At 38.8% G+C, this 23780-nt stretch overlaps 1 long non-coding RNA gene across 1 annotated transcript in view; it reads right to left on the bottom strand.

The window, feature by feature from the left end:
* The window catches only part of LOC125107270 (uncharacterized), a 111500-nt gene that overhangs the window by 35770 nt on the left and 51950 nt on the right, over nucleotides 1–23780 (bottom strand). The window contains exon 3 of the long non-coding RNA XR_007129498.1: nucleotides 18273–18463. This is a non-coding gene — a long non-coding RNA (uncharacterized LOC125107270). The remainder of the gene's footprint in view (nucleotides 1–18272; nucleotides 18464–23780) is intronic.

Below are 23780 nucleotides of genomic sequence, written 5' to 3'. Positions count from 1 at the left end.
AATATAGCTAAATAGTTCTGATTTAAATGGAAGTTTGGCTTGAAATCCTTCCTATGGTCTTTTCTGATTCTTCACTAAAGCACTTAAAAAGTCAAAGAAAAATATAAAAATATATAAATACATAAAAAAAAATATAAAAATATATAAATACATAAAAAAAAATAAATACATACCACCATAAAATAATAGTGATAGACAACTTATTACTAGACTCTAAGAAGAACTTCAAATAAATATATGGCTCACAAATATAAATTAAAATGTATGCCTGCGGGGCCTCAAAGACCCTGGTCTGAGGAACAGGCCTGAGGAACCAGATGCTATTTACTCCCCTACGTCCTCCAACTCACTGATCTTTCTCCATCCCTTTCTTCAGACTGAAACTCCCAGAAAATAGTAAGGCAATTACTAGACAGTGAACGTTGCATTATTACTTCCTTTTCTGTTACCACACACTGGGAAGACCTTCTCTCTTTCCCAAGTGTGCTCTGAAAAATCATATGGAAAAAGGAGGGAAAACAGTCAGGATCTCAGAAGAAGTGCACACTCTTGAAAATGCTTTCCTTCAAGGAATCAGAAGAAATTCTAAGAACTAGCTCAGCAGCCTCAACTGGATACTGTCCAAGAAGCTGTGCCCTCTAAGATACCCAGAAAAGAGGCCATTAAGGAGAGAAAGGATAAAGAATAAAGGACAATAGGATGAGTTTTGAAAAAAGTGAGTAAGGAAGCTGGGTGGCCCAAGGAAGATTTGCAAGAAAACTAAAATTGCAATAACAAAATTAAAACTCACAAAGAGGGGCACCTGTGTGGCTCAGTGGGTTAAGCCTCTGCCTTCAGCTTCGGTCATGATCTCAGGGTCCTGGGATCGAGCCCCGCATCGGGCTCTCTGCTCAGCAGGGAACCTGCTTCCCTCTCTCTGTCTCTCTCTGCCTACCTCTCTGCCTACTGGTGATCTCTCTGTCAAATAAATAAATGAAATCTTTAAAATAAAATAAAATAAAATAAAATAAAACACAAAACCTAGTGAAGAGGGGAATTCACACTCTAGAAAATCAGATCAGAAATAGGGATCAGAAATAGGGATCAGCACTGCTTTCTCTACCAATGACAGATAAGAAGGCAAGGCAAATAACCACATGATTAGCATGCATTTGTGATAACAGACACAAAGGGAGGAAAGATCAACAATACAGTCCTACAAGTAGTGGCTGTCATCTGCACGAAGATCCTGTAAATGAATCAAGAGTTTAACTGGCAACAAAGAAAATGGGAAGGAAGTTAACTACAACCTTACTAGAGTATTATAAAGCTAAAGGCATAACCTGGAAGTAGGAGAGGTCATTCTTCTCTAAAGAGGTGGACACACAGTCACATTTGGTCTTAGCTACAATAGAGGAATAAAGGGCATTTATAGTTGAGTTCTTAGTATAAAGCCACTGCCAGGGTTGAAATCCTGGATTCATCACTATGTGACCTTGGCTGAGTTATTTTATTTCTTCTTGCCTAAAAAAATTAAAATTATAAGTAAATTATAAAATGAGAATAATTATAGCTCCTTCTTTAAGGCTCTTGTGTTATTGCTGTAACTCAAATGAGAGGAAAGAGTTATATACATAGCCTTAGAGATGAAGAGAAATACTTAAAATAATTATAGAAGCCAAAAAAATGCAAATTTCAAATAGGAAGTTTTGGAATTAGTTACAATTCTTGAGCAGAGGCTTGTGGAGGAGGGAGGGCAAAGGAGCCTACCTACTGAAATCAAAAGAAAGAACTTCATAATTTAAACCAGAAGGAGCCAACTTCATCTATACACAATGGATTGGGAGTCCCCTGTTGTCATAACAACAATACTATGCTATCCCACTAGACCCTATGGATCCTGGTCAATAATCTCTAGCCAATAAGCATCCTCAGCATCCAGTTCTCCCCAGACAGTAACGCCAACTTGTTTGGAATGCCAACCTAAATTTATTTTAGATAATTCAACCTAGTGGGTGTCTTTTCCTTCCAGGAAGTTTTGCATTAAATGTAGAAATGATAAAGTGATCAAATCTACAGAATTAATACTTTCGTGGTAAATGTAGGAAAAGGTTTCTAAATCCTTGGACAATATTTATGTGTAGTATATAAAAAGGTTTAATGTTTAAGAGAATGTGGCATATCAGTGAACAAGAAAGATTAGTCTTGGGATTTCAATTTAAAAGGTGTAATTGAGTAATGGATTTTAGACTTTTACCTATAAGTGGGAAGACTTCGAGAATTTAATCAAGTTTAAAAGTATTGTTAACAGGAGAACACGTGATTCGTTATTTAAGGTTAACTTATGAGATTTTCTGGAGTTGTTAAGATTTGGCTAGTAGGTCAGGCATTTGAAAATCTTAAAAAGAAAACAATGTATCAAATGTACAAATGGATTTTAAATACTTAAGGGAATTTTATTAACTAAGTTGTAAAGGGACATGCTTGGGAGTTGAAAGAGTTCAACTTAAATTGATCAAACATTATTCAAAGGCTCCCCTGAAAGTAAATGTTAAAATTTACTAGATTCATCAATCAAATAATAAAGTGTGTAAGGTGAATTTAAAGGTTCGAGAGAAGCTGGATTTCTAAAAAACAAAACAAAACAAAAAACCTATACCTTTAATAAAGTGAATATTAAGTTAAAACCTTGAATAGCCTTTCTCTCACACAAAAACAGCCCTCAGACATTAAAAAAAAAAAAATCACAATTGACACAGAGATCACATCGAAGAATTATAAGGGTTTCTGAAAAAGAAACCCCATATAAATGAAACAGAAACAACAATCATACATGACCGAAAATTATTTCCCAAAGCTAGAAAAAAATGATTTGCATATACAGGCATACCTCATTTTCTTGCACTTCAATTTACTTTGCTATGCAGGGTTTGTGTTTTTTATAAATCAAAGGTCTGTGATAACCCTGTGTCAAGCAAGTCAGTCAGCACCACTTTTCCTAAAGCATTTGCTCACCTTGTGTCTCTGTGTCACATTTAGGTAATTCTCATAGTATCTCAAACTTTTTCCTTATTTGTTAGGATGATCTCTGATCTTGTGATCTTTGATGTTACATTGTAGTTGTTTTGGGGGGTGCCACAAATCCCATCCATTTAAGACAGTAAATGTCAGTGATAAAGGTTTGTATGTGTTCTGACTGCTCCACCAACTGGCTATTCCTCCCATTTCCCCATCTCCCTCTCTCTCCTAGAGCTTCCATATTCCCTGAGACACAACAGCACTAAAATTAAGCCAATTAATAACCTTACAATGGTCTCTAAGTGTTCAAGTGAAAGGAAGAGTCACACATTCCTGTGTTTAAATCAAAAGCTAGATTTAAGCTTAGTTGGGAAGGCATGTCAAAAGCCAACATCGGCTGAAAGCCAGGCCTCTTGCTCCAATTAGCCAAGATGTAAGTGCAAAGGAACAGTTCTTGAAGGAAATTAAAAGAACTCCTCCTGTGAACACATCAATGATAAGAAGGTGAAACAGCCTTACTGCTGATACGGAGAAAGTTTTAATGTTCCAGGTACAAGATCAAATCAGCCTCAACATTCTCTTAAGCTGAAGTCCAATCCAGAGCAAAGCCCTAACTCTCTTTAATTCTGTGTAGGCTGAGGAAACTGCAGAAGAAAAGTATGAAGCTAACAGAGGTTGGCTCATGAAGTTTAAGGAGAGAGGCCGTCTCTATTACATCGAAGTGCAAGATAACGCAGCAAGTGCTGATGTAGAAGCTGCAGTAAGTGATCCAGAAGACCTAGCTAAGGTAATTAATGAGAGTGGCTTGACTAAACAACAGATTTTCAATGTACACAGAACAGCCTTCAAATGGAAGAAGTTACAATCTAGGACTTTCATAGCTAGAGAGGAGAAGTCAAGGCCTGGCTTCAAACCTTTTAAGAACAGGCTGACTCTCTTGTCAGAGAAATCAATGCCACTGGTGACTTTAAGTTGAAGCCAATGCTCATTTATCATCCTGAAAATTCCAGGACCTTTAAGAATTCACCGAATCTACTCTGCCTGTGCTCTATCAGTAAAACAACAAAGCCTGGACAACAGCACATCTGTTTACACCATGACCTACTGAATATTTAAGCCCACTGTGAGAACTCCTGCTCAGAAAAAAGATTTCTTTTCAAATATTACTGCTTACTGACAAGCACCTGGTCACACCAGGAGCTCTGATGGAATAGACAACAAGATGAATGTTTTCATGCCTGCTAACCACACATCCATTCTGCAGCCCATCAATCAAGGAGTCATTTCAACTTTCAAGTCTTATTCTTTAAGAAACACATCTCATAAGGCAATAGCTGCCATAGACAGTGATTCCTCTGATGGATGTGGGCAAAGTAAATTGAAAATCTTCTGGAAAGGATTTGCCATTTTGAGATGTCATTAAGAACATGTGTGACTCTGGGAAGAGGTCAAAATATCAACATTAACGGGAGTTTGAAAGAAGTTGATTCCAACTCTCATGAGGGATCCAAGACTTTAGTGGAGGAAGTAAAACAGATGTGTGAAGGGCAAAGAGAACAAGAATTAGAAATGGAGCCTGAAGATGTGGACTGAGTTGCTCCATTTCATGGCAAAACATAATGGATAAGGAACTGCTTCTTAGATGAGCAAAGAAAGTGGTTTCTTGGAGATAGAATCTATTCCTGGTGAAGACGCTATTGAAATATTTTTGACACTTACAACAAGGATTCAGAATATTAAATAAACTTAGTTGATAAAGAAATGGAAGGGTTTGGGGCGCCTGGGTGGCTCAGTGGGTTAAGCCGCTGCCTTCGGCTAAGGTCATGATCCCAGGTCCTGCGGTTCGAGCCCCGCATCGGGCTTTCTGCTCAGCAGGGAGCCTGCTTCCTCCTCTCTCTCTGCCGCCTCTCTGCCTGGCTTGTGATTTCTCTCTGTCAAATAAATAAATAAAATCTTTAAAAAAAAAAAAAGAACTGGAAGGGTTTGAGAAAATGGATTCCAATTCTGGAAGAAGTTCTACTGTAGGCAGAATGCTATTCAAACAGCACCACATGCTACAGAGAAATCCTTCATGCAAAGAAGACTCAATCAGTGTGACAGACTTCACTGTTGTCTGATTTTAAGAAATTGCACAGCCACCCCACCACCACTGGTGGGTCAGCAGCCACCCATATTGAGGCAAGACTGCCAGCAAAAATATTAGATCACTGAAAGTTCAGATGATTCTTAGCATTTTTAGAACCCTAACGTATTTCTAATTAGAATATGCACTTTTTCTTAGACTAATGCTACTGAACACTTAATGGACTACAGTATAATATAAAATAACTTTATATGCACTGGGAAACCAAACAAACTCATTTGACTCACTTTATGAGATATTCACTTTATTGCAGAGGTTTGGAAACTGAACCCACAATATCTCCAATATCATAGCCTATACAGACCAGTATGCAGGGGCTTACTCATTTTAGGAAAAATTAAGAAACCGCTATTACATTTTAGAAAAAAAATTTTAATTACAAGGAATAAAGAAAAAAATCACATTAGCCTCCTGATAGAAAGAAAAATAGGAAAAGGTGATCCACAAGGGAAAAATATCAGGCTGGCCTCAGACTTCTCTGTATAACAAAGGCCAGAGGACTACAGATCAACAACTACAGAGTTTGAACAGAAATGGTTGCTATCTAAATATTTTCTATTTCACCAACTTATTATCTATGTATGAAGCAAAGATAAAAACATTCCCAGAACTCTAAAAGTATTATTGAAGATATATTCCTATGAACAAAGATGAATTAAAACAGGAGCTTAAAAATTAGGCAGTCATGTGTAAGAGGATTGTGGTGAGCATTACATGAGTTAAGAATAAAGCCTAAATCATTGCAAATATTTTTTTTCAGGTCAAATGGCTTAAGCACAGTCATTTGATTTCTTCCTCCCCACTTACCCAGTGAAATCAGGGGAAACCCTGAAAGGGAAGAACAGCTTTCACATGGCAAAACTTTAAAAAATTCTCATCAAATGAAGATAAAGATATTGACAGAAGGTCCAGAATGTGTCCCATTCCCAAAGCCTCCCTCCCAAGAAAGAGCAGCAATCCAGGATTTAAGTGAAGGAAGCTTTAGCTGAACCTTACTGACATTCCTAAGCTGGAAGCCTGGGTTGAATTTAGGACAACCAGGAACCAACTGCACTCTGTTTGATCCCTCATAAGTATTAACACTGGAGACAATGTGGTCCAGGAGCCATTTGACAGCAGAAAGCAGAAAGCTGGCACAGTGTCAGAGATCTGGTGGGCTATACTGCAGAAGGAGACTGGATACTGGTTTTAAGTATCAAGCCAAAGTTTGATCCAGACATGGCGCATGCAGAAAATTGGTTCTCTGTTTCAGCAGGTTTCATCAAATCTAGAGAACAAAGATCCTCCACTGGTATTTATTTATTTGTTTATTCATTCAACCAATATTGTTGTCAACCAACTAGGAAATTAAATAGCACAATCCTTGTGCTCCAAAGCTTAGAGTCTACCGAGGGACAGGAGACAAATAAATAGGTGATGGTGATGATAGAGAATAGGTGAAGAACATGGAGCCAGCAGATAATCACGGAGGCATCCAGATCAGACTTCAGTGATGGGGAAAAGACTTGCTAAAGGAAATTGCTTGTGTGTGAAAACTGAGTTGTAGTAGGTAAAAGGTTGGAGTTAGGCAAGTGGGGAAGTATGTAAGAGAACACTTCAGACAGAGAGAAAGCAGCAAGGGTTAAGCCAAGAACCGAGAGAACAGATGCATTTAGGACCTGAAAGAGGCAAGCAGGGGTCCAAGTCACAGAGAACCTTGTGACTCATGCTTGAAACTCTGAACTTCAATCCAAGAACAATAAGAGTACCAAAGGATTTTAAGCCATGGAATACGATCCAGTTTCCATTGTGAGAGATGGTTTCTGTTAAGAAAAAATTAGGAATGGAGGCCACGAGACTAATGACAGGGTGAGAAGGTAGCAGGATAATTGAGAGGATTTGTGATCACGACTGCCCTAGATAGCTGGCTGTAGCCATGGAAAATATATCAGATTTGAGAGAGATTCTGAAGCAACAGGACTTGGCAATGAATTTTATGTTAGTTATCTACTGCTGCATAACAATTATCACTAATCTAACATAAACACATTTTTCATCTCACAGTTTTGATGGATCAGGATGGCATGTCTTCTGCTTCACAGTCTCACACAAGGCACAGTCAAAGTATTGCCCAGGGCTGGAGTCTCATCTAATGGCTGAAGCCAAGGAGGATACGCCTTAAAGCTCGTGTAGTTTTTGACAGGATTTAGTTACTTGCACAGTTGGACTGAGGGCCTTGTTCCTCCCTGTATAGACATGCCATCTATTGGGTACAGGCAAGTTGATAGGCCAGCCCAAACTCAAGAGGAAGGAATTATACAAAAATATGAATTACACAAGGACAGAAGGCAGGGATCATTGGAACTAACTTTGAGTCTGACTGGCAATGTGGATTGAAATGAGTAAGAGGGTATATGTTGAATTATTGGGACTACTGAAGTAGTGACCAGTTTTTGCAATTAGTAATAAGGTGAGTTTGGAATATTTTGAGTTTGGGGGATCTGTAACACACCCATGTTGAGCTGGGTAATACTTACTAGGATACAGGTTTCTCATACTTAGTATAATCATCTGGACTAAGAGTAGGAATTGTCACTTCTCAATAGATTACCAAAGTGTTGAAAGTTGATGAGATGACCCAGGGAAGGTGGATAAGTAAAACCCTAAGGTGTATTACCATTAAACATAATGGTAGAAACTGTTTTAAGAAAGTACCTCCTGAATGTGAATCTCCAGAAATGAGGTCTGGTCATACGTATTTTTTTAAAGCAACACAGGTGATTGTGATGTGCAACCAGATTTGAAAAACCACTAAAATGTATTCATTAAAACCAGACTAAACATATACAGTTGATCTTTGAACAGAGCAGGGTTTTTTTAATTTGTTTTCATTTTTAAGATTTTATTTATTTATTGACAGAAAGAAAGAGAGACAGCAAGAAGAGAGAATATAAGCAGCAAGAGTGGGAGAGGGAGAAGCAGGCTTCCTACTGAACAGGGAACCCAATGCAAGGCTTGATCCGAGGACCCTGGGATCATGGCCTCAGCTGCAGGCAGACACTTAACTACGGAGCCACCCAGGTGCCCCTGAACAAAGCTGTTTGAATGGCATGGTCTACTCGTATGCAAATTTTTTTTCAATAAAAACAGTACAGTACTATAAATGTATTTTCTTTTCCTCATTGATTTTCTTAATAACATTTCCTTTTTCCCTAGCTTACCTTATTGTAAGAATACAGGATGTAATACATATTACATACAAAATACAATTAAATGTTTATGTTATTGGTTAGGTTCCCACTCACAGTAAGGTATCAGTAGTTAAGTTTCTGTGGATTCAAAGGTATATGTGGATTTTCAACTGTGTAGAGGGTCAGTGCCCCTAAACCCTGCAGTGTTCAAAAATCTACTGCATATACCGAACTTTAATGGTAGTTATTTCCAGGAGGCAGGATTATAGGTGATCTTTATTTTCTCCTTTCTGCTTGCCTGTACTTTCTATCCTGAACATATTTCTTTGATAAAAGGAAATCAAGTTGCTCCTTTTAAAAACAATTCTACCACAAACAAATAGGGTTTATCTAAGCAGTACAATAAAAGAAATTTTATTAATATAATACATCATATTGAAGGGGTTCAGAACAAGGCTTCTCAAAATGTGCTACTTTGGCATGTGGATTTCATCAAGCTAAAGTCAGTCAAGGCCCAAAGACTCAGAAGGAGGTTTTACCTCTCCTCCTAACTACCTAAAAAATTCAGAGGGATGCCTGGGTGGCTCAGTCAGTTAAGTGTCTGCCTGCGGCTCAGGTAACAATCTTGGGGTTCTGAGATCGAGGCCCTGTTGAGCTCCCTGCTCAGGGGGGAGACTGTCTCTCCTTCTTTCTCTGCCAACCCCCCCACCCCCCACCGTGTGTGAGCGCACATGCTCTCTTTCTCTGTCAAATAAATAAATAAATCTTTAGGAAAAAAAAAAAGAATTTAGAAAGAGGGCCTGGTGGAAAAAGAGATAAACTACAAAGACTATGTGCTAGATGTGGTAAACCATGGGAGCTTGGCAAGGCTTGGAGATCAATCTCCTCTCCTGTTCCATTGTGTCTGTACAGCATGACAAACATTTGTTATCAAACATCTGCTCTTCTCATCTTTCTGTAAATTGTCTTCATCCCTTTTGAAGCCTCAGATTCTACCCCCTGCTCTAGCTCATGATGGCATATAAGCTTCAATTGCCTGACCACATGTGGGTCTCATATGCTCATGAGGCTTCCATACATACATAATCAAATTTGTTTTTTCTCTTGTTAATCTGCCTTAAGTCAATTTACTAGGCCCGCCCAAAGAACCTAGAAGGGCAGAGGAAATAGTTTTCCTCTCCAATACTATTAATAGAGTAAAAAGCATATGAGAAACTCTGAACATACCTATTTTTTCCTGTGCAAAGATTTGTATTTTCATGATAACATTCAAGCTCATAATGCTGTCACTGAAATAGGAACTGTTTTAAACTATAGGTTGGTATATAAATTAGTACACTCCTCCTAAAGGGCAATTAGGCAGTGGGTATCAAGACCCATAAAATTATTTATACTCTGGATTTAACTTTGAGGAACATATTCACAAATAATCAGAGATATGAACAGAGATTTACCCATACAATGAATTCACAGCCATATTATTGATGACAGTGAAAAATTACAAATAACTGAGGGATGATTGGAAATAGTTAAACAAATGATTCATATACATGCCACTCTGATGTCCTTTAACTTCATACAGGTGAATACAAATGTATTGTGTTTACTGTAATACCATATACATTAACACGATAACACTCTTTACTATAATACCATATGCTTAGTATTATATACTATAACCCTATGTAAGTAATATATACTATCTCATGTTTATCATAATACTAGCCTATAAGACTTCACTGGATGATTATTACTAGGTCAAGACTTCTAGGAATCACTCCCCACAATTATTCCTTCCTTGATTCTGGGACGGGTGAAAGAGGAGACCTAGGAGGAAGAAGACCATGGAATTGAGCCCCATAGCCCGTTTGCTCTTTCCTTCACTGTCCTTATCTCCATCTAGAGCCTTCCTGCAGCTAGCCTCACTTCTGCTGGCCTCTTCAGAAAGGCTAACTTCTAGCATTCATCTCTGGCCAAGAAAACAGTTCCTTCTACTTCCTTTAAAAAGCTACTTTATGGGATTTCCCTTAGAAAAAAAGAGTTCATAGAAGAGTTCATAGGCCCCAGAGACACAGTTCTTCCCCAGACACTCCAACTTGCCCGTGTGAGCAGCTCAGAATAGGGACTATCAAGGTTTTGTACCTGGAGCTACTCTGACATTCCAGCCACTGTGCTCTGGCCAACATCTAGATGTCTTCCCTCAGGGTGATTTCACTTGAATTCCCCTGTACCTCGGACCAATATGGCTTCCTCTGGGAATCCAGTCAATTACATAGACTGACTTTATTGATGAGCCTCTTTCTGCTTTCCTCCCAGAGGCAGCTCAGCCATGTGGCTGGGAACCTTTTCACTGTCTCTAATGGCCCATGACAATTAAGAAGTTTCCTCTGTCCTCTGTCATTGATGGAGGCTGGTCTTCTCAGAACATACAGAGAATGTACTTGGATAAAACTTCCTTTCTCCACTGCCTTTTGAATCAGATTTTCAAAATTATTTTTTCTATTTTGTATTAAATACACCATTCACATGCATATGTGTACATCTCTAAGTAATTTTTTTTTCATTCTAAGTTACTTTTTCGGGATAAAGAACAACCCAAACCTCTATTATATTCAATTAAGAACACATAACCAAGAGAATATTTACTCACCCACTTAATACATATTATATTTTACTTACAATGTATATATTGTGAGTGCTACTAAAATGAATAGAAGAATGATCCCTACTCACAAGTACAGGAGGAAGAGGTGAGCAAAAATAATTGTGACATAATATGATACAAATTAAGTGTGATATGAGCAGCACAAATAATGAAATATGATGGTTCACCAAATGGAAAAAGAATTTTGAAAGAATGATTTAAAAAAGCTTCCTGAAGGTGGGCCAGCATTAAATTAAGTGTAAGTGGAAATGTTTCAAGAGTAGGCTGAGGGTAGGTTGGGCTTTAATTTTTTGTTTTTGTTTAAAAGTAACTTAAAGGTTTATACACTATATTTTGTAAATAAAAAATGTGGTTCTGAGTTTATTAGTTGGGACTCTTTTGGTTGCAGATTTTGGAAACCCAACTTGAACTTTCTGGTTTAGGGGATAACAGGAATTGACTGGTTTTTGGAAGAATGCTGGAGACATCTCAGGTGATCACAGAAAGGATTAAGGACAGAGATCTATTATGACTGGTCCTGTTTTTAATCAAGTAACATCCCTCCACCAATCCACAGAGGCTGAGCCTGCAGACATGTTTTACAAAAATGGCAGCTCATAGAAACAACATTGAAATGAAGGAAACACTGTTTATAAAAGGTATTCTGCATGTTCAAACTGTAAACTTTTAATTCTTCATCTTATAAGACTCCTCTTAGAGAATTATTCAACATCACATACAGATGGCTGGCCTCCCTGCTTCTATTTCAGATTTGCATACACGACAAAAATCAACATGTGCTCTAAGGGGGGAAAAAGAACATCTCAGACATTGCTGAAAGTACAGAAAAATCCCACGTGCAAATTTCTCAAAGATTACCAAAATATTTAATGTAATCTATTTCCTGCAACAACATTTAAAACAAATAGATACTCATGCCTCCTTTAATTTCTCCAGTTCTATAACCAGGCCATGAAAAATGCCAAGTTTCACACTGGTCTGTTCACTGGATGTCTGAAAAAGTTAAACAAAATTTTATTTAACATCCATTTCACCCAGTTAAATCTAAAGACAACTGCCCTTGGCTCCTGGTGTTTCACTGTTCCCAGATTAGGACCTCATATAACTAAGATGCTCAATGAGAAAGACTGATTAGCCTGGGGTCTTCTGACCCCCAGAAAATGCTATGCCTATTGATATTCACTTTTATAAAGTAAGAGGGACATTAAAAATTATACCTATTAGGGAACAGCAGATTTTGCTCTGATGAATATCAGCAGCACATGGTCATTACTAGCACTCCCTTGAGTTTTTCTGAGATAATTATAGGGCTGGAGGCTCAGCACATAGCACTACAAACACTCTCAGATTGTTCCCTCAGCCCTCCAAATAGAGTTGCCAGATTTAGCAAATAAAAGTACATGACATCCGGTTAAAGTTGAATATCAGATAAATAAGAAATATTCTTCAGTAGAATTATGTCCCATGCAATATTTGAGATATACTTCTACTAAAAATTGAATCGTTATCTGAAATTCAACTTTAGGCTGGGCATCCTGTATTTTATCCTGCAACCCTACCCTCCAAAGTCTCTTTGATACCACCTTTAGTCCTCTTCTCTAAGTACTATTTTTAGCACAGCTTCCAAAAATTAAATTTCAAGAAGCTTTTTATCTAAATCCCATAAGCTATTTTGGGGGGATGGGCAGAGTGTGAGGGACAGCATCTCAAGCAAACTCCACACCCAGCACGGAGCCCTACATAGAGCTCAATCTCACAACCCTGAGATCATGACTTGAGCCAAAATCAAGAGTTAGACACTTAACCGCCTGAGCCACCAAGGCACCCTAAAACCCCACAAGCTTTTTACTTTCACCATTCTGTGGTCCCCAAACTGAATTCAGAGGCCCAAAGGATGATAGAAAAGAAGGAAAGCAAGAAATAAATAAATAATTCATTTTCTCTTTCAAATAATTCCTTCTCCCCCTGTGCCACTTGATCCCCCAAATAAAGTACTAACCAATGTTAGTACATTGCCCACTGTAAGTACTGCTAGTGATTCCTTGAGGTTAGACCTTTTTACAGTGCAGTTTATATACAGTGGCAATCTTCCACAGAAGCATGCTGTTGTTATTTCCTAAAATACTGACAGAGCCTGCTGGCAACACCAAGTATGTCCTTACCAGGATGCCTGGAGCCTAACACAGAGAAATGCCATGGCCACAGCAGCTCACTGTCCATATATCATAAGCATGTGCACGTCCTTACGATAGGCCTGCCATAAGGAAAGGAGGAGACCATACATCACCTCTCAACAACTAGAATTTATATTTAAACCTACCCTTGCAGTGTCAGGTCTGGGAGGTCCTTGTATTAAACCCAAATCATAAAATACTTGAAGAAAGAACATGAAAACCATAACTCTTCCTTCAACTCAACACCTCTGTGTTGACACTTCTGTGTCAGAATTCTTACTAGTTTTTGTTGAAGGCAGTGTATGTGTAGGCACTTAGAGGGTTACAGTTAACCAAGAAAAATAATATAATTCCAGAATGGGAAGACAAAAACATCTCACCAAAGACCTTAACAAAGAGAGTTTAAAAACAAACCCCCAGGTCCCATTTGTCAGTTGGTCACAAATGTAACTGCAGGGGCCCCAACAAGTGATTCCGAAAGCTGAAAGATAAGAGGAATGAACGATGCATTTATCCTGTCCTTCCTGTACTTAATGGGGTACTTTATGTGTTGCAGAGTAATCAAACAACCAATGAAGAAATTTAGGAAAATTTCTGCTAATAATAAATGCAGAAGGAATGATAGAACCAGAAAATCAACATTTTACAGCCCTTTAATGAAACAGTGGACCTAATTAACAATCAACAAGAAAAAGAAACTTTATAATGGAAGGGTGAGGCTGACACACTTGTCCCCACTCATGGATTTCAGCATCACTTCAAGTGGGACAACCAGACCTATGGCTTCATGAAATGAAGCAGCAAGAAGGACAGAGAATCACCCAGGAAAAAGTATGGCCTGAAATCTGGACTTGAATCTAACTGAACCTTAGGGTCATTATATCATCCTCTCACGTGTGTGTGTGTGTGTGTGTGTGTGTGTGTGTGTGTGTGTTAAATTTTACATTAAAAAAAAAGCATTCAGAATGTTCTTGGAACCTTGCTTTTGACCTTTGTTTTAAACCCTTCTAAGGTGCATTATTAGTTCCCTTCACCATCCTGAACACAGCTGAATCTTTCTTTGATGACAGAGGTCAGCATTTCATCCTTATTACAATAAACTTCAAGTAGGAGTTTCCATAGCTACTGATTTAAATCATGCAAGGGACACTGAACTGAATCTATACTAATCCCAGAATATTTATTCATTGATTGTAAATAGCTTTCAAGATCTTTCATGTACTCCATATTGTCACCATATATTTTCTTGATATTTGACCTTTTTCTGATAAGATTTTTAAAAATATTCAAAACCACAGTGAGTGTTGTGAGGGAGCTGGGACTACTGAATCATTGTGGTTAATTGGATTCTGGTTATAGGAGGTTTACATTATACAAAAGAACTTATGGCAGTGATAGGGGAGCTTGGTCATGACAACATTCTGTAAGACTGCTGCTTAGCCACCCTTCCCATTCCATGTGCCTGACCCATGGCTGAAACGGGATCAGTTGTTTGCATGTCATAAAAGCAGGTGAGGTTACCTTCAGACTTCATGAAGTTAACAAGCACATTGAGAATGACTGAACTTCATTCACACACAAATACAAAGGAAAGAGGGTAGGGTTCCAAAAGAAACACCTTGTTCTTATAGAAAAAATTGCTAAAACCACTCAGCCATTGAGGGTAGGGATTGTGCTTCTGACATAATCTGAATTGCACTTTTCCTCCAACTTCACCAACCTATTCTTATTCTACCCTGGTCCACAGTGAAAGAGCTGCAATTCTCATCAGCGTCCTTTTGTTAAATTTCTCAAGCCACTTCAGAGTTCACTTTATGCATTCTCATGATCAATCATTTTGCTGAGGATACTTTGCTTCCTACCAATACCCTCTGTAATGTGCTGCCTGCCTACATTCTGTGAAAATCCCTGGAATACACTGTTTGTCTCTCAGTTTACAATGTATTAGGATTCACTGCCTGTCTAACCTCTGAGATGTCGGTGGACTCTTTTATTTTTTGTCGGCCAGCAGCAAAGGAAAGAGAAGGGTTTGTTTGTTGTTTATTTCTACTTCTGTTTTTATTTTATATTTGTGGGAAGGGCAATTTCCTGATTGGAGTTCCGGCTGAAAATAGACTTTTTTCTTCCTTAGTTCATTTCTGATCCGGTACTGTTAGTCTTGAACACACCCACCTTCCCCTCTGGATGCCATCACACGAGCAGGTCGATGTTTCTTAGCTTGTCACGCCCAATACTGAATAGACTTCAACAGTAACCTTCCTGAGTTTGGTTTTGCTTTTTCAGATTCCACAAATTACTGAAACTTTGCTTACAGGTAGAAGTAGAGATCAAGGCTTTAAGAAAGAAAAGGAAGTTCTACAAAACCCAGAGCTGAGTTTAATAGAAAAGAATCCCTGTCACTGTGATCCTTGCCCTTTTCTGATAAGACTGAAATGAAGATCTCTTGCCTCTTTCTTTCTTAAACACTCTCCCTTTCTCCCCCCAGCCCAACCAACCCCATCTCCCAGCCATAATAAAATCTAAAGATTAAGACCACCAAGCATCTGCTACTCAAGAGGTACAATAGGTAGAAGACTCAAGTTAAAGGCCTATTAAAAAAAAAGTCATCACCTAGAAAGGATATGGTAAATTCAGAGGGAAGATATCTAAGTGCTAACAGGTACCTACAGAGAAATAAGGGCCAAGAACAAGAGTTCAGGAGAATAACTGAAGACTTCATAAGAAAGAAAATAATTATGTTGCAGACAGAAGAGGCCCAGAATCTATAATAAAAATGAAAAAACCAGGGAACAAGAAAATGGGTCCAAAACCAGGAACCATCAACAGTCTGACTATATTGAGAGAAAAAAGTGGGAATGGGGAAGCTGTATGAGTGAATGGAAAATCACCCAAATACAGACCCTGAGAAAGTTATTTCTCTCTAATGATCCATGTCGCTGGCCAGAGGAAGAAAGGACATTCAGAAGAAACTAGATAGACCCTTCTCCTCCAGATGATAAAGGAAAGTTAAAGATAGAAACAGCTGTTTAACTTGCTGTTTAAGCAGGGTGAACTAACCAGCACTCGTAACTGGAGGGGACAGAACCTAGAGAAGAGGCTGTGGCCCAAAGAGGAGATAAATAGATGCCATCACAGGAGCAGCAGGGGTGGGACTTAATGTTCTGGTCTTGAGGGGGTGAAGTGAAATACTGGTGGAATGCCCCCAAGCCTTCTCGTTCCAGGGGTCTTCAATTCTGCACCCAAGTTTTGAGGGTATTCTGAGCTATAATGGGTGGAAGAAGGGTTAGGGAGCTACCAAGGAGGTGGAGGGAAACAGAGGAAGAACAAGGTGACCCAGATCAATTTTGACGGAGAAAAAAACCTCTTTCTTCCTTCCTAAAAAGAACGAATATAAAGTTATCCAGTGCTATGATCTGTTTACACTTAGACCTTCATTCATTTGTAAATGGTTACTGATCACCAAGGCACTAGTAATCAAAGTGGGAATTAACAAAAAGTAACCAAGAAGGTGACACTGAAAAAAAATGGCCTAAAAGAGTAATTAATTTCCAAGCTGGAATATTAGTAGTCTCAGATTATGAACAACATTTGTCTCTATCACCTGACTGAAACACAGATTCTATTATCCATGCGTCTTGCCAAGTATCCAATGAACAAGCATGCTTAACATCTACTATATGCCAAGACTTATACCAGATGGTTCAAATAGAAAAATGTCAGATATGGTACCTGCCATGAATAGCTCTTCCCAGAAGGGAACAAGAGAAAAAAACTTAAAAACCAACATTACAATCCACATAAGCACAAATCACACAGAGACCCAAGGGATGATATGAGAGCCCAGGATTAGAACTTTACCTCCAGATGGTAAAAGGGGAGGGAGGTATTCCAGTCAGAGGGAACAGCATGTGCAAAGAGCAGGACAAGAGAAACAGCATGGCATAGTCATAGAGGAATAAGTAGTTTCCTGTGGCTGGAGTCCTGGAAGCACAGAAGTGAACAAACTAGATAAGAGGAAGGTTTCTCAACCTCAGCACTACAGACATTTTAGACTCTAGGCTTCTTTGTTGCAGAAGATGCCCTGTGCATTGTAAGATGCATCCCTGGCCTCTATCCACTAGACACAAGAAACATACACACACAACCATAGTGACAATCAAAATGTTACACAGACATTGTCAAATGTCCACTGGGAGGCAAAACTGAGCCTGGTTGAGAATCACTGGATTAGAGAGAAAGAAATGGGTCAGTCTCTGAATGGCTTTGCACAGGGTTTGAATATTCTCTCTAAACACTGAAAACCATGGAAGGAATTCATCCAATCATACAGGTCCTTGAGATCCATCACTTTCATACGGAGGATCTGCAGAGAGACAAAGCTGGAGTAAGAGAGCCCAGTTAGAAAGAGGCTACTGCAGTAGTCCAGGCAAGGGAGCATGCAAGCCTGAACTGAGGCGACAAAAGGGGGACCAGAGAAAGGAGGGCAGAAGGTAAGAGAGAGATGATAACGTGTCATGTTTCCCTGACTTCTCGGTTAAAATAATCACCAAAGAGCATACACACTAAATCTTAAAATGATTATAATTGGTAAACAGATTTACAGTGTAGTGATAGAAAAATGAATACTTTATGAGCTTCCCTGAGAAAACATTCCTGCTTTTTCAAAAATAATTTCACATTAAAATTAATACATTCATTTATTTAACAACACTATTAACTTCTGGGCTAGCAGAAAATAAGAGAAACTATGTGTAAACATATGTAGAGTTCGTGTAGGAAACAAAAGCACGAGACTTGCTGGGTTGGTTAAGTTGTGAAATCTGAAGAGACCTCAATCCTCTCGCTCTCTGGGCTGTTTCAGAACCTTATCCATCCCAAGGACAAGGAAAAAAAAAAAAGCAAACAACACTGCCTTTTTTCAAGGAGATGCTCTTCCTTGTACATATCCAAGCACATTCTGTTTGTGAACTTATACAGAGTCATCTGTCCAATGATCTCAAAGTGTCAAGACATTTCAGAAGCCAATTAATTGTGTTTCCTCTGAGAGCACCTTTACATGAGAAAATTAAACTGCTTTTTGTAGGGACGACTGTCAGACTGTGACATACACATATACCACTTACCATTGCTTCGATTCCTACTGAGATGCGCTAAAGCAACAGCAGAAAAAGTGTAGCTCATGGCAACAGCACCATATTCCACATGCTGGGCTATCCAATCAGACAGCACACCTGGTGGTCTTGCTAATGCCACTTCCAACCTTCTCCCAGCACCACACCCAAATCATACGTCCACTGTCTTCTCCATATCAGCTCTGTGTGACCAAAACAAAAAGCCCTGCATTCATGGAAGCTGTCATACAAATTAAAATTAGAGCAAAACCACAGCGAGTAAGTTAGCCAGCTTTGAATATCACTCTAGTAGGAGAAGCACTGAATTGGCTAAATTAACATTTTTCTCCCTCAAAGTCTTTTTTATTCCCCTACCTCTTCTATTTCATTTTCGACACCCAGGTAACTGACTGATTAACCAATCTCTCTGAAGACTGCTGGTTCTTCCAATGAGACTGTTACAGAAAAAGCTTATTCTGCCCAAACTTACTATTACTGGAACACCTCAGGAGACATAACATTTATAAACTTCCTGTCACCCAATGTGCTGTTCAGAAGCCATTCATTTTAACTTAATTTGCAGGACTGAAAGTCTCAGGCTCACTTGCTATATAAAAAGTGACTTTTTAAGCTATTACCCATTATCATTTTGCTTCCTGCCAATGGTACAAAGTTAAAGAATACCACAGAGCTGAAAACCCTTTGTTTGTAGTTAAACAATGAGCTCCAAGACAGTTCTTACCTGGAAGGCAACCTTTTCCCCTTTTCAAAATCTAATAATAATATCAATATAGCAAGTTACTACTTTTCTAAGGATGCTGATACTGGTGAAGTACTACTTTAGGGTCAATGAATACCTCATGGAAATCTTTAAAAAATGTGGTTTAAGGATCATTTTTCCTGCCACATAATATTCATCTATTTCTCCTAATATTAAGCTGCTTTTTAAAATTTATGTGTAGAAAACCACACTGCTTACTGCCAAAAAAGTCTCCAACTGTTTGTATAGAAGTTACATACCAGAGGTGCCTGGGTGGCTCAGTCAATTAAGCATCCAACTCTTGTTATCAGCTCAGGTCATGATCTCAGGGTTGTGAGATCAAGCCCTGTTTCAGACTCAATGCTGGCTGTCCAGCCAGCTCAAGATTCACTCTCTCCTTCTCCCCTCCCCACCTTGTCCCAACCCTCCACCCCCCCTCCAGAAAAAGTTATGTACCACTCTGTGAAATGGTAATGGATACTAATCACATGACTCACATGTCCTTCTCCTAGTAGAAATAGCCAATTTGCAACCAAATATTATCAATATCATTAAGATCCTAGGATCATATATTGGGGATGAGATACAGGATTCTTTCCCACTAAGTTTGAAGCGCCACACCAACCTTCTTAAGCCAGACAAACAGAATCACATCATTTGCACAATGATGTTGCATTCACTTTATTGCTTCCCTGAAACGATGTTTGCAAGATCACCAATGGCCTCCCTCTTGCTAAATCCGTCCAGTGGACACTTTTCAAGTCTTTACCTTAATTAACCTTTATCTTTTCTCTCCTTCTATCCTCTCTTGTTGCGCTACTTTTTAGAAATTTCCTCAACTTTTTCTCCCAATTATTTTGGTGAATGTTTTATTTGAGCAATCATCTCTAATTTCCAAGTGTTCTTGTCTCTGGATTTTTCATTTTCGTGGCATCTTGTTCTCCTTTTATGAAGGCAATAGCTTCCTTAAATCTCTCTAAGGACAACAGTTCTCACTGTTGTTTTTAAATTCTTTTTAGTTCCCTGGATTCTCTTTTTCTTCAGGGGTCAGTTTTCTATGATTATCTTTCACCCTTTTCTTTTCCATGTTTGTGAACTTCCTCAAATATAAAGCTGACCAGGAGCAGAATTTGCCAATTCACAGGCTTCCCCTTGGGGTGAAGAGGAGAGAACCAGATATATTTATGGGCCATCAAATTGACAGGATGTGAAGGGCTCTCCTCCAGGGTGATAACACCCACTGTAACAGCTCAAGTTCTCTCAAAATACTGGTTCAATTTCTTTAGAAAAGAATACTCTGGGTTTTTAGTGTATTGCTGTTACTGTTTTTGCCTAGAGAAAAATGTTTGGTTATTAGACTTTCTAAAGGAAAAAAGGGGACTATGTGTCCTTATTTAAACAGGCCTTTAAAGATGAACCTTCAATTCTCTGCTTTCTGTACCTTCACTCCCACTCTCTGCTACCTGCTATCCCTGAACTTGCAATCTAGATCCTTTCTGGAACATTTTAGGTAGGCCAGCTCCTCTCTGGGCTGCAACCTCTTCTGCAGATATTATGGCTGATGTTTGCTCTGCTCTGCTCAACCAATCCTTAATTTGTTTTAGAGCAGTAGAATCAGTATCTTTGTCATTTCTCCCCTTGTAAGTTGGGAACATCAGTATTGTGTCTCTCCAGACTACTTGTCAGTCTTTGCTAATCCAAGATGAGATCTGAAATTTGAAATCCACATAATTATTGTCTTGTATGTGTATTTTCTCATTCTAGCCAATAACAGACATATCTTTAACAATTGTAACATGTGTGATTACTTTCTGAATCTTTGTATATTTGAAAATGCTATTCTGCAGCTTTCACACATTGATAAAAACTTGGATGCATACTTTGGCCAAACTGTTTTTTTCCTCATAGTTCTATTACTATATAGTGCTTCATATTATAGAGGTTACTCTATCTGGTGTTTAGTATAGTAGAGGTGAAATCTGAATTCAACTTGATTTTTGATCCTCTGTATGAAAACTTTCAGGAATTCAGGGTTTTGCATCAATGTTTTGTCTATGAAGTTCAAACATTTTTGTAAGGACATGTTGGAAAGCAAGTCTTACTCTACTTATTCTCTCTGGGAATTACTGAGGGCTACCAAATGCTGACTCAATCCTTCTTCCACTTGGGAAAGTTTTCTTCTTTATATCTATTATTATTACTTGGATACCACTGATACTCTAGATATTCATGGTTTCATTATCTGTTCTCGGTCTTCCATACTGATCGACTTTGCTATCAGTGTATGTTCATCTCTTGGATGATTTCCTCTGCATTCTAAAGGTGATGTTCAACTCTCTTTTCATAGTAACAGATGCCATTTTTTTTTTTGCACTCTCAGTTATGTTCTTTCTTCTTTCTGAAAAAGATTTCAAAATGTTCTTTTGTTTCCTTTAATAGATCATTTTTCAAAGTATACTTTCCATCTGTATTTTCAAGGCAATGGTCCTTTTTTCTCAAGTTGCAGAAACTCTTCAAAGACCCCATGTTGGTTTTTATTTGTTTGCCTGTTTGCTCATCCTTTACTGAAGAAAGTTTTATCTGGCTTCTTTCTTCTGAAGGATAAGTTGCAAATATTGCTCTTAATCCTGTGAACTCTTCCCACCCCGAATAAATACATCCTGCATTTCCTGTTATGTGTATGCTAACAGAATTCTCCTCTCAGATCTCAACATGGGAAAAAAAGGTGATCATTTATACACACACATACACATCTATATTGTAGACTAATATGTAGACTATATTTCATTTTTCAAGATTATCATGAAAACATCTACCCTCCAACACACTCTTGTGCAATATAACCTTACCTCCACCACCTCCATCAAGAGGAGGAGTCTAATACTCTTCCCTTGAATATGGACTGGCCTCAGTGATTCATTTCTGTCAACAAATGTAACAGAAGTAACTACTTCATGATTTCTGAAACTAGACTGCATCAGAAAAGGCCATGTAGCTTCCATATGCTTAATCTCCAGATTCTCCCATTTGGAACCCAGCTGCCACGCTGTGAGAACTCTGAGTCACATGGAGAGGCCATATACAGATGCTCTGGTTGACATTTTCAATGGAGCCCAACCTTTAAGTCATCCCAACCGAGGTGTCAAACATGTGAGTGAAGAAGCCTCAAGATCATTTTGCCCTCAGCCATTTGGAGATCTCATTCACTGTGGAGAGAGATTAACCACCCAAATTACTAATTCACAGAATCCATGAGCATAATTCAATGGCTGCTGCTTAAGCCACTAAGTGTGGGGAAAGTCTGTTACTCGGCTATTTCCTTACACTACCCAGCCATTAATACAGTGTAATTTGGGGGTGCCTGGGTGGCTCAGTGGGGTAAGCATCTGCCTTCGGCTCAGGTCATGATCTCAGGGTCCTGGGATCGAGCCCCACATCAGGTTCTCTGCTCAGCAGGGAGCCTGCTTCCCCCTCTCTCTCTGCCTACTTGTGAAGTCTCTCTCTCTGTCAAATAAAGAAATAAAATCTTAAAAAAAATAGTGTAATTTTGATAGGGCGAGAAGAAACCAACTCTTGGTCCTGCTGTTTGGTGTATATTACTAGTTATTAGACTCTGAGAAAGTTTAAAAAAGGCTAGAACTCCTACTTTACTATCTCTTCTTATCTCTCTCTTTTCTATGGCTGACTTCACGTCCCAGGATATAATGTTTCGTTGTCAGCTTCAACAGCATGACTGAAAAGACAGAAAGGTCATTTTGCCTCAGAAAGGAATTCCCATGCGCTGAGGCGTATTCACATGGCTTTCTCAGTGGTATGGGCCTCGTGGGGCATCAGTGGCTTCAGTGGAGGCCCCTCCCTGTCTTTTCCCTCTCTGGCCCTGCCAATCTGTTTTGGGGGTTAAACATGCAAAATGAAAAAAGAAATGCAAAATGTGTTCAACATTATAGTTGTTTCATTCCCATCCTAGCTTCACTGTTAGTGAAAACAAGCCCCATCAACTGATAAGCCATGAAGCTTCAATATGGATAAAGAGTGTTCTTAAAGCAAGACATCCTACATAGTAAGAAAAGTATTTTTATTATTTAAAATTTTTAAGGCAACTGACTGAATAAAGTGTTTCCCCCTGAAGGACATAAACTTTGTCCTATTAGATCACCTGCAGAGTAAACACAGCTTAGCACTCTGTCACAAACAGGGCACCAACTCGAATATAAAACATCAAAGAGGTACCACAGTCCATATAATTCACTCTCAAAAAAGCACTGTCTCTACGACTCATAAATATATTACACCTTCTGTGAACCTTTATTATTTTTAACCCAGACCGTATCTTGGGAGTGACTTGTTTCAAAAGTTTAAGACTCACTGTGTAAAGTAATGTTTTCTTCTATTTGTCCTAAATTTCTCCTCTTTCAGGCTTCAAAGAGTCTTCCTGCCCATCCTTGTGCTTTGGAATTTGGTGAACACAAACATACTGATGCCCTTCTTGGCTTCATCGACTTTGATCATCTCCCCACACACCCTTCATCTCTGTGAGCTGAAAGTCTTAATCTTCTTAGTTTGACCTCATGTTTCAGCCCACATATTCCCTTAATTCTTTCATCTGCCCTTTACTGGCCCTTCTAAGAATCATATTTCTTTGTTGGGGGTACTAACCTTGGACACTATTTCAAGAGCAGGTGTTCCCAGTCTTATCTTTAACTCTCTCCAGTGGGCTATTCAATCAAGCATGCTTATATGTTTCCAAGAGGGTGGGAGCA

The sequence above is a fragment of the Lutra lutra genome, chromosome 8, assembly GCF_902655055.1.
Source record: "Lutra lutra chromosome 8, mLutLut1.2, whole genome shotgun sequence".
Taxonomy (NCBI): domain Eukaryota; kingdom Metazoa; phylum Chordata; class Mammalia; order Carnivora; family Mustelidae; genus Lutra; species Lutra lutra.
This window is presented reverse-complemented; position numbering and strand designations above follow the sequence as displayed.